Source organism: Papaver somniferum, chromosome 7, assembly GCF_003573695.1.
Source record: "Papaver somniferum cultivar HN1 chromosome 7, ASM357369v1, whole genome shotgun sequence".
Lineage (NCBI taxonomy): Eukaryota > Viridiplantae > Streptophyta > Magnoliopsida > Ranunculales > Papaveraceae > Papaver > Papaver somniferum.
This window is the reverse complement of record NC_039364.1, coordinates 253,009,238-253,021,949: the sequence shown is the minus strand read 5'-3', so window position 1 is coordinate 253,021,949 and position 12,712 is coordinate 253,009,238.

Genomic DNA, 12,712 nt, shown 5'->3' with positions numbered 1-12,712 from the left:
GTGCTTCGAAGAGGAATAGCTTCGACCCACTTGGTGAAGTACTCTGTCGCAGTGATGATGTATTCATGTTGTTTTGAAGATGCTGGATTGATCTTCCCAATGATATCTAGTCCCCAGCTGTAGAAAGGCCACGGACTATTCACAGAATTCAACGGGAGACAAGGAGTGTGGATGAGATTACCATGGGTTTGGCATTGGTGACACCTCTGAACGTGTGCGGCTGCATCATCTTCCATGGTTGGCCAATAATATTTCTCATGAATTTGAAGAAATAGTTTCCTCTTTCCTTGATGTTCTCCATCATGTACTTCCTTCAGGATTGTAGGGATTTCATGTTCGGCTAAGCACCTCAGTAAATTCCACCAAAGCTTTTGCGGTATAAGATCCCATCGAGATAGACGAATCTCTTAGCTTTCTGAATGAGTTTGACTGCTTGCTTCTTTTCCAGTGGTAGTTCGTATCCCGGAGGTATTTGATGTAAGGCTTCCAGTCCCCAGTGTGGTGGACTGTCAAAACCTCCAAGTGATGAGGAGGTGTTTGGCAATCAGGACAAGATCCTTGTAAAGCTCTTGACTGAGTTCCATGGATGGCCAGTAGTATCCATTCTTTGAAGCTTTCTGTAAAGTGTTACCACTAACGTTTGCCCGCAGATTTCTTCATGTATGCGCTTGAGTTGTTCTTCCGCTTCGTGCTCCCAAGACATCGTGATAGAGATCCATCAGGGTTTCGATAGTATAGTCCTCCATGAGCAAGAAGTAGTTCTTCAATTCTTGAGGCTGACTTGGCCTTCTGAAACAGAGCTGCTCAATTCATGAATGATGGGTGCTCGCCAATCGTTTGCTGGAATGTTTCTATCTGAGTGAGCCAAGTGAAGATACGGTACGCCTCTGTACAGTGATCGTTTTCTTGCTCCTTCAAATTGCAGCTTGGAGGCGAGAGTTGCTAGGCAATCAGCATGCCTATTGTTAGTCCGTCCAGTATGGACGATCGTTGCGTCAGCAAAATAGGTCAACAGTCGCTGAGCTTCGGTTCTGAATGGAGCAAGTGTGATTTCCTTGAGAGAATACGTTCCATTCATCTGGTTGACCAATAATTTTGAATCCCCTTATCTCAAGGTGTGTTGCTCCTGCTTGCTTGGCCAAGGATAATCCTAATAGGAAGGCTTCATATTCTGCTGAGTTGTTGGTGCAGTGGAAATAACTTGAACGAATGTGAGAAAACTTCACCAGATGGAGACACCAGTACTATGCCCGCTCCTCCGGTGTCACTACTAGGGGTGGCAGATCCATCAAAGTATAGAAGCCATGTTTCTTCCTTGATGACCAAGATGTCTGGGAATTCGCCGGGCACTTCTTCATGTAGTGTTGTTGTGTCTTCCCCTGGAAAAGCAGCGAGCAAGTCTGCGACCGCTTGACCTTTGATGGCTTTAGGTGGCGTGCAAGCTATGTCAAATTCTGACATCTGGAGTAGCCACTTCGCTGGTCTCCTATCAAGGCTGGCTTTGATAGCAAGAACTTTATGGGATCAGCTTTGGAGATGAGTACGACCCTGTTAGATAGTAAGTAATGTCTGAACTTCTGGATTGCATGTACCAATGCCAGGCATGCCCTTTCGGCCTTTGGATATCGGAGTTGAGCATCTCTCATTGTGCGGCTGAAGTAGTAAATCGGTCGTTCGACGCCTTCGTCGTCTTCCTGAGCGAGGAGTGCGCCGATGGCGACGTCACTGGAGGCTGTGTAAAGAATCAGAGGTCGTCCCTGCACTGGAGACCTCATGACGGCCGGTGACAATAATATCTGTTGTATTTTATGGAAAGCTTCTTGTTGAACAGCTGTCCAGGTGAAGCTTGCTCCTTTCTTCAGCAGAGGTGTGAACGAAGCAATGAGTTGAGCTAATCCAGGAATGAAGCGTCGAATATAATTTACCTTGCCCATAAAGCTCTGTAGTTCCTTCACGGTACGTGGAGGAGGCATGGTGGTAATAGCTTTTGCCTTGTCTGGGTCGACTTTGATCCCTTCAGCCGTGACCAGGAATCCTAAGAATTTTCCGGAAGAAACTCCGAATGCGCACTTTAAAGGATTCATTTTTAATTTGTATTCTCTGCATCTTTCAAACACCTGCCTTAGAACTTCGAGATGAGATGCTCGAGTCTTCGATTTTACCACCACATCATCAACATAGTCTTCTACTTGCTTGTGCATCATGTCGTGGAATATGGCAGTCATGGCTCGTTGATAGGTGGCACCAGCATTCTTTAATCCAAAGGGCATCACAGTGTAGTGAAAATTCCCAATGGGAGTACGGAACGCAGTCTTGTTGGCGTCATGTTCATACATCTTGATCTGGTTGTACCCACTATAGCCGTCCATGAATGAGAACATACCGTGACCACTGGTTGCATCGACGAGCATGTCAATGTTGGGTAGAGGAAAATCATCCTTTGGACAACATTTATTCAAGTTCCTGAAGTCGACACAACATCTGATTTGACCATTTTTCTTCTTAATAGGTACCACATTTGCTAGCCACGTTGGATGAAGAATAGGCTTGATGAACCCTGCTGCCAACAGTTTCTAGATTTCTACCTTGATTTGCTCCTCGACTTCGTGTCTAAATTGTCTGGGAGGTTGTTTGACAACTTTGGAACCAGGGACGATGTGCAGGTGATGGGTGACGAGTTTGTCATCCAGACCCGGAATTTCTTCGTACGTCCAGGCGAAGACATCTTGATATTCTTTCAATAATTTTATCATCTCGGTCCGCTCCTCTGGTGATAGTGCTGAACTGATCAGGATTGGCCTTGGATCGTCTTCAGTCCCAATGTTGATTGTTTCAAGATCGTCAGTGGTAGAGTCAGTGCCGTCCTGTAGTTTTCGTGAGGCATCCTGGACTTCTTCTTCAAGTGATAGCTCACTCTGACACGATTCTTCATGGTGGGGAGACTTTTCATCGTTCTTCCCGATTAATTGCTAATCTTTCCGTCGGCGATAAATGACTCTCCCTTCTACGTCTCGATCGGTCGTGAAGTTTGACCCTGGAGTTGAGACTTAATCATTATGGCGTTTAGTCGGTGTAGTAGGTGACTTGATCATTTTAGCAGCTGAGGATGACGGATCGTTATCAGCCTTCTCGATAGTCTTCCAGCTTGGAAGTGGAGTATTGTGAATCCTGCTTGGAGGTTCCGGGATGCCTTTTTGAGATTCAAGGAACTCAGTATCATAGATGGGAGCATAAGGAGATGATGAAGCCGGATTGCGAACGATCTTGTTGTCGAGCAGAGCCTTCATGCATTGATGGTATGTTGAAGGAACCACCTTGTTATCATGGAGCCATGGGCGTCCCAGTATTATGTGGTAGTCAGATTCTTGCTCGATCACATGAAACTTTGCTTTCGATCGAATATGCCCCACCCTCAAATCTATGTATGCATATCCATATGTATGGCTTTAACTTCCTTCAAATCTTGTCATTAGGATGGGATAGCGAACGATTTTACCTTGTGGGACCGTACGGAGCTAAATGCATTCATCAAGGAGTTTATAAAGATACAAGATAACCCCTTGTAGATGGGGAAAAACGATTTGCTGGTTTTTAAGGAATTGAGGAGACGACCGTACGGAGGAGACTCCTCGAACTGAGCGAAATGTTAAACCTCACACAGATGCACCGCTGCAAAGGGGGTGCTTTAGATTCGAGAGATCAATCTGTAGTACTCCGACCTAAATCAAGACAATGACCATTCCAGAGTAAATTCGGTCACAAGAGAGGATGGGTTGATCTATAGGAGGTAAGCTGGGAAATGTGTGGAATCAATGGTAATCAAAGATTGTGGGTATGTGAATTCTAAATATGATAAGCTCTGAATGATTGAAATTGCTCAATTGAGAGTAGTTGCTCAATTGATGAGTTTATGATCTCGTGTTGTTGATGACACGTGAGATTGATGATACTGTTGATGCCGATGATTCAATCATGATTCAGAGACTTATTTATATTGCTGGAATTTTAGACACCATGACTCCATGAAGTGTGACAGTTGATGGAATCAAGGAATGGGGAAGTGGGGATCGTGTTTGAAACCAGTTGCTCAATGTGTGGAGACTTGGTCGATTTTCCACCCACTACCTCGTGAATTCCTTCAACCGATTGCACGACTTGTTCACATTCCATCGTGTGTTTTAACACACGTGTCGTAGACCGCCAGACCAAAACCGTAAGTGATATCCCCCCAAAGTGACACGATTGACGTCTCGTGGTATGTTAGTCAATTGATGACTTCGTGGTTTGATGAGACGATGAGTCCATGTAGTTGCCGAGTTGAACATGATGTTCTGAAACTCATGAGTTGAACATGTCATGAGACATAGGTATAGTTCTTACGATGAGGTGAGCAAGTATTACTCATTCGATAGATCGTTGAATATTGATTGTGGAACCAATATTCCTTGGTTTGAGCAAATATTTATCATCTGAGCAAGTGTTGCTCATGTGATGAATTGTTGAATATTTGATCATCTGAGCATGTGTTGCTCATCTGATGGATTATTAGCAGCGTACCAAAAATATTAATTAGAATACTGGTCGTTGAACCGAGCATAATTAATAAAATTAATGACCATGAGGTCGTCGTAAAATTATTAAGGTTGGAATCTGGAATGATGATCCTTGTATTCAGAAACCCTAATTTGATCAATTGATGATCAAATTCATGGTTCGTCAAAATTTTAACCATGGGACGAAGGAGGGAGCGACTACATGGGACCGTGGATCAACCATGTAGTGTCCATATGCTCACGTGAGCAAATACAAAGAATTCCTGAAGAGTTGGTGATTTGTTGGTGAAAGAATGATTAAATGCTGGTTTAATAATTTATTCGAAAATGCTCGTCTGAGCCTTAGGTGAGAAAACCTAATTAATTATGACGGAGTGAGGGACCGACCATGGGGTCATGAAACCGGCCCTGGGTAGTCACGTGACCGCCTGATGATCACTTCATGAAAATCCAAAGTGTTTGGAAGAGTCTTGGACCTAATACGTGCAATTGTGCAAATTAGGTCAAAACTGTGAAACTTAATGGGACCGGCTTCTGTAAGCCAAAGAGCCAATCTTGGTCGGTCAAGATAGCGTGCTCATGTCCCCAAGGCGTCCGCGTCTCAGTCCTGAGAATTTTGATATTTTCTGGCGTGCAATTGAGCATCCATTCGAGAAAATATGCCAAAATTAGGGTTTCGACGAAACTGAGGAAAACACCATGAGATGATGGAAAATAATTATAAAATAAGGAAAAAGGAGGCGTGGGACCGCCGAGGCCAAGGCATGGTCGGCCGGTCGTGGTCACGGTCCCGTGGTGCCTTTTCCTTAATTTTATAATATTTTAATGATTTTATGAAAAATTCATGTATTTTGAGAAATTTGATGAATTTAGGGAGTTTCCATGAATTGAAGGAGTTTTCATGAGTTCAGGGAAGCAAAAAATATTAAAATAATAAAAAAAAGGGCGTGCGGGACCGTGGAGGCGCGACCGGCCGGTTAGGGCCCGGTCCCACGAGTTTCCCTAATTTTATGTATTTTTCCATGATTTGAAGGGATTTTCCTAATTTGAGAGAAATACCATGAAATCAAGGAGTTTCATGGGATGAAGAAAATCCTAAAAATAATAATAATAAAATACATGGGCGTGTGGGACCGGCTGAGTCATGGCCGATCGGCTGGGGCCCGGTCCCACGTGTTTCCCTAATTTTATATTATTATTTTTATGTATTTTGAAAATACCATGATTTGAAGGAATTTTCATGAAATCAGGGAAATAATAATAATAAAATAATGAGGATCCATAAGGTGTGGGGCCGGCTGGGACCAAGGCATGGCCGGTTGGCCAATGATCACGCCCCACACTATTTTTCCTTAATTTATATTATTTTCATGGGTTTATGAAAACGTCATGAAGTCGAGGAGTTTCCTCGAGACGAAGGAGATTTGTTCAAATGAAAGGATTTTCTTCAGATGAAGGAAAATAATAAAATATGATAAAATATAAAACTAGCGTGGGATTGGTCATGGCACGGTCCGCCAGTCAATGAGTCCAATCCCTTGGCGCCTTGGTCAATATTTTGATTATTTATTATTTTCTTCCTATTTTGCAATAGGTTAATCGTTTCGTCGTATTTTGAAATACTCGTTCGTGCGGTGATTGTTAGTGCATCGTCGTTGAACACACTTTCACCATTTGGATCGGGGCTTACTTAGAGGTAGCTCAGACGCCTGGTTGTTGATTATTTATTACTAATTATGAATTCAGTGGAGAATAATTCACAAAACTGAGTAATAAGATGTTTATTATTAATTCATAGGATCAGCTGAGGATTCGACTACGAATTCAGAATAATAAAGTGAGCATTACCATTCAACGGGATCGTAGATTCGACCGTAGAATCAGAGTAATTAAGTTTTATCTATTACCATCTATGAGACCAGTTGTGGATTCGATCATGAAATCGGAGTAATGAGATAATATAGTTATTGCTATTCTATGAGATCAAGCCGTGGATTCGATCATAGAATCAGAACAATTGTTTATTTCCATTCCATGGGACCAGTCGTGGATTCGACCATGGAATAGGAGCAATTGCTATTGCCATTTCATGGGACCAGTCGTGGATTCGACCATGGAATAGGAGCAATAATAGATTATTCTGGGAATTTAGTAGTGAATGTCACGACAGAATTAATCTTAATTAGGAATAATTAACTTTGTGGTTCTATACTAGCAGAGCAAGCTGTCTAGGAGCATTAATTATCCCGATATGAGCTTGTCAGTAAGTCATATCCTTATATAGTCAGGGTAAACTCGTTGTTTGTTCCTGAAGACGTTATCGCTCTATACTAGCAGAGCAAGCTGTCTAGGAGCCGTCCATCTCGTGATACTATATAGAAATAATCACTGAAAGTGTTCAGTATTCATGAGATATGCCGTTGTCCAGTCGTGAGACTACATATCTACATGTACTCCGAGAGAAAGTACTCTCCGTTGAGAATTCGATGAGAGACCCGTGTCTCAATACTCACGTATGATTGCTGGATCAGAGCTTCGTATAATTATGAGTTTACGATTTTAGACCTTGTCGAAAATCCACCATCTACACCCCTATAATATTCCACAGCCGCACTCCCCACAAAGATTTGACAATTAAGCACAAGTTCAATTAAGAACTCTCCCCCATTAAATGTCATTCTCGAAATAACAACAAGAGCGACCTTAATTTCGAAAGAAAAGAAGGATTTCTTTGGACATAAAAAATTATATACAAGTATGAATTTGAATCCAAGTACTCAATTAAATTAACCACAAGAGAACCCATGATTAATTTAATCAAAAATGCTCAACATAAGTGAACTTATGGAGACTAAAAAATATACAATTAGATTAATCACAAGAGAACCCATAATTAATTTAATCGAAATCCACAACCAAATTAATCACAAAAGTAATCAATTTAATTGGTCGTGCTCGACATAAGAAAACTTACGGAGCAACAACTAAATAACCGAACAAGATGATTAATTTAGTTGAATATGCTCGACATAAAGTATCCCGCAGAACAACAACTAAGCTAATCATAAAATAATCAACTTGGTCGTTTTAGTGCTCAACATAAGACACTTTACGGAGCCTCACAGTAGTACATAAATTATGGATCAGGGAAGATCAATACTGCGGAATACACAAGGATTCATTCTATTTTCCATAACTATTCGCATAACGACATTCAATAGACATAATCCTTGCAAACAAAAGATTTTAACCTATATTCCATCAATAATTGACATAATAGGCTTAACTTTTGTATTTGTCAAAAGTCTATTCATTCTTTTATCAATACATGCATATCGACATCGAAAGACTATACTTTTGACAACGCATGGGACAATCATGGTTCACGGACGCAAACACACATATCCCATAACAATATTGAAATATATAAAACCATAAAGATTAATACTGCAAAAATCATCTTGCAAACAAGTTTAGAATTTAAATCAATAAATCTAAACATGAAGATGAAAACGTTGGACATAGCTATGTGTAATCACAATAATGGCTATTCCAAACTCTAGTTATTCTTCTAAATAAAACAAGAAAATAGAAGATTTACTAGGCAAATAAACTCCTATAAAGCATTTCACTTACTTTGAATACTCTTCTCATATTCTCTGTATTCATCAAGCTCATCTTCGATCAGATCAATTCTAGACTCCAGATGATCCATCTTTTCTTCGATTTTCTTGGAAGAAGTTTCAAGTTCATTTTTTAGGGCACGAACTTGTTCCAGCATGAGATTCATGGTTAAAGAGATCTTATCAAAATGAGAAACAGAGACGTTCCCGTCCAGAGAAGAGCCGTGAAGATCAGGGCTCATCGCATTATCAGAAGAATCAAACCGTATTTTCGTAGATGGAAAGAGAACAATTCAAACATCACTTTACTTGCTTGAAAGACTTGAAGAGGACATGATAGAAGAGATAGATGAAATGTTTATGCATAGGAGAAAAACTTCATTTAAAGAGGAACTGAGGATAAGGGATAAATATCCAAAATAACCTTTGACCAAAACCCTAAAAGGATTATCCTCAGAATGAGTCCGTTTGAAAACACCACAATTCTAGGCTAACACAATAGCAGAAATAACTTATCACAACCCTCTCGAAGATTATGATTTTTGTCTAAGAGGGATAGACAGGAATCATTAAAACAGTATTACAAACTGTAGTTGTTCCAATCCTCTGCCGGACTGGGTAACTTCTTTTGAGGGGATGGAGTATTTGATATACTTTGTTTCTGTCTTTTGTTTAAGAAATAAGAGTTATGTACTTCATTCTTTCTTTCTTTTAGCACAGATTTGAATACCTTGATTGTTGATTTTCGTAAACTATGCATTCTTTTTGAAATCTCTTTTACAAACAAAGGTTTTGTATGAGATTTCTTTTTCTTTTTCTGCAAACGACGTTTGGCAGAGGAATATTCTTCCTGTTTCAAGGTGCCACGGGTTTTAGGATGATCCTGATGATCACTTGAGGAAATCTTGAGATTAGATAAATCCTTGTGATTTTCTGTATGATTCTTATTGTCAAGGTGACTTACGAATGATTCTTATTCTTACACAGTCGTCTTGTAAGAATCACGATTGTTCATCTCCAATTTTAAGTTATACAGTTGGTATTCCAGATTTTCAATCCTTTTAATTAAGACTTCCTTTTCAAGTTGAAGTATTTTTGAGGAAGTAGGATTGTTTATCATGGAATAATCAGGACTGTTAGGAGGACACACATGATTATTATCAAATAGATTAAGAGAACCATCATAGATTTCATCCTTAGGACAGTAGTCAAGAGTAGCCATCCATGCTTTATTTATCTCGTTTTTCTCTGTATCAGGATGAATAGAAGCATTGTGAACACTTCTATAGCACTTGAAACTAGAATTGTTGACATAGTTTTTTGAACCTTTTTATTGATTGATTGAGCTTTCTTTTGAGACTTTATTTTTCTCTGTCTAAGAGATTTCTTAAGTTGTTGTATAAACAGCCCCAAGATTGAATTAAAGCAATTCTCATTCCTATTGTCAGTCAATTTAGAACGTCGAGACTTACGATCATATGCAGCAACAAGATTGTTAGCCAGATGATGTTTATCTCTTTGTTCAAGTTCAATATTTTCAACATTCCAGTAAGGGAACTTCTGGATAGAGGTTATTTCCCTCAACGATGACATGCTTCTTTGAGTCGTATCTAGATGGCAGCGATCTGAGAATTTTCATCACAATGTCCTTTTCAGGGATAGTCTTACCCAATGCAAAAGATGCGTTAACAATTTCAAACACTCTGTGATTAAACTCATTAAATGTATCTTCATCTTCCATACGAAGGTTTTCCCAATCGGAATTAAGGTTTTGAAGCCTAGCTTCCTTTTCACTGGAGTTACCTTCGAATACGGTTTCTAAGATATCCCACGCATCTTTAGACCTTGTGCAATTTGACACATGGTGCTGAAGATTTGGGGTAATGGCATTCAAACCGTCGGAATTTTTCTTTGCAGCGTTTATCTCGGCAGGGATGTATTCACCAATGTCCTTGGGAACGTTTACATCTCCAACTGCCACAATGGGAGCATTATATCCATTAACTACATATACCCATGATTGAAAATCACGTGCTTGAAGAAAAGCTCGCATAACAATTTTCCACCATAAGTAATTAGAGCCATCGAAGACTGGTGGTACGTTAATAGAGATAACACCTCTATCCACAAAGTCAGATCGCTACAAACACAGACTTGTAAAGTCTTGAACGTGTTTGCCTGCTCTGATGCCAAATGAAAAAGCGGGGGTATAACAACCACACCCAATATTTCGCTTAGCAATTTGTATGGACAAACTCCAATATACTTTCTAGAGAATCAACTAGACAGTCAGACTCAATCTAGATTAAATGTATATCAAAGAGTTTATATCTCAATCTCTCGATTTGATATATACTCGAGCAAATAGAAATATGCGAGTCTTTATCAAATACTAGAGAGATAATTTGGATGGTACCAAAGACCAATATCCAAGTGTCAATCAATTTAAATCTACAACCAAAAGGTCGTATATTCTAATTGATTGATCAACGCACAACCTGTGATATTTCAATTATATAACAAAATATAATGCGGAAAAGAAATAACACAGACACCAGAATTTTGTTAACGAGGAAACCGCAAATGCAGAAAAATCCCGGGACCTAGTCCAGATTGAACACACACTGTATTAAGCCGCTACAGACACTAGCCTACTCCAAATTAACTTCGGTCTGGACTGTAGTTGAACCCCAATCAATCTCACACTGATTCAAGGTACAGTTATGCTCCTACGTCTGATCCCACCAGTATGCTATGTACTTGATTCCCTTAGCTGATTTCACCCACAACTAAGAGTTGCTACGACCCAAAGTCGAAGACTTTAATAAAAAAATTTGTATCACACATAAAAGTCTACGGTAATTGATAAATCCGTCTCCCACGAATATACCTACGAGTTTTGTTCCGTATTTTGATAAATCAAGGTGAACAGGAACCAACTGATAAAGCGTACTTATATTCCCGAAGAACAGCCTAGTATTATCAATCACCTCACAATAATCTTAATCGACGCAGCGAAAAAAGATATTGCGGAATCACAAACGATGAGACGAAGTGTTTGTCATTACTTTTATATCTTGCCTATCGGAGATATCAATCTCAAGCCAATTATTACAATTGTACTCGTACGACAGAAACAACAAGATCAGATCACACAACTACGAGAAAGTAATATCGGTCTGGCTTCACAATCCCAATGAAGTCTATAAGTCATTAACCTAGTTTAGAAGAAGAAACCAAAGGTTAAAGGAGAATCGACTTTAGCTTATACAACTAGTATCACACATAAGGTGTGGGGATTAGGTTTCCCAGTTGCTAGAGTTCTCGCTTATATAGTTTTTCAAATCAGGATTTGCAATCAATGTTAGATTGGTAACAAAGCATTCAATATTCACTGTTAGATGAAGACCTGATTAGATTCAAGCTAATATTTCTCAACCGTTAGATCGAAAACTTAGCTTGTTATACACAAATGAAATGTACTATTTTTGGTTTAAGTAACCGTACCCAAACATGAACATTTTTTGGTTCAACAATAGTTAACCAAATGGTTAGCCATATGATCACTTTCATATCAACCATATTCTTCTTCACCATAACTAGTTCAAGTGACTCAAATGAACTAGTTAGAGAGTTGTTCAATTGCTTAGATCTTATGTAACTACACAAGACACAATCGAAGCAAAAACGAGTTGATTCACTCGAATCGGTTCATGAACTATATAGCCACGGTTTGCAATTTGCATTCCTTAGTTTATATAAGAATAAGTTCACAAACATCATTTTTAGATATAACCTACTCAAGTTCGCGGACTGGGCTCGCGGACTTAAGTTCCCGGACGGAGTTCATAAACTCCAGCAGATTTTCTCGGGTCGAGAACTTCCGCCAGTTCGCGGACTGGGTTCACGGACTGAGTTCGCGGACTTAGCTCACGCCACTATTCCGGTTCTCTTGATCAACAAAGTTTGCAAACTTCGGTTCAAGGGATAAGGACTTATACATATATGTGTTTCCACAACGATGCTTATATCCACCAATGGTTATATAATCTAAACTCTCATTTCAATCATTGAAACATTCTCAGAGGACGTTATATAGTTGTTATTCACAAACCATTTTTCTTCAGAGCAATTTTCAAAGTGATTGAAACATAACATGACTTTCGTCACTAGGTAAATATGAATTTGGCTAAAACGAAAGCTTACCAACACATATTTCGAGAAATAGATAAGCGAGATAAACTTGGCTCGAAATATCGAATGTGTATAATCTAAGTCTATATAGCAAAACGACTTTTGTCTCAAGATATGAGATAAATAGACTTTTGAGTGATAGATAAGTCCAAGTCTCCACATACCTTTTAGTCGATGAAGATCCACCGGTTCCTTGAGTAGTCCTTCGTCTTGTATAATGACTGTCATGGAGTTCTTGTGCTCAACTACACTTTTTATCCTAGTCCGAGACCTTAGCTTTAGTAGACTAGAAATCAAGACTTATAGTTTTGATCACTAATATTGACAAACATGCTTGAGATA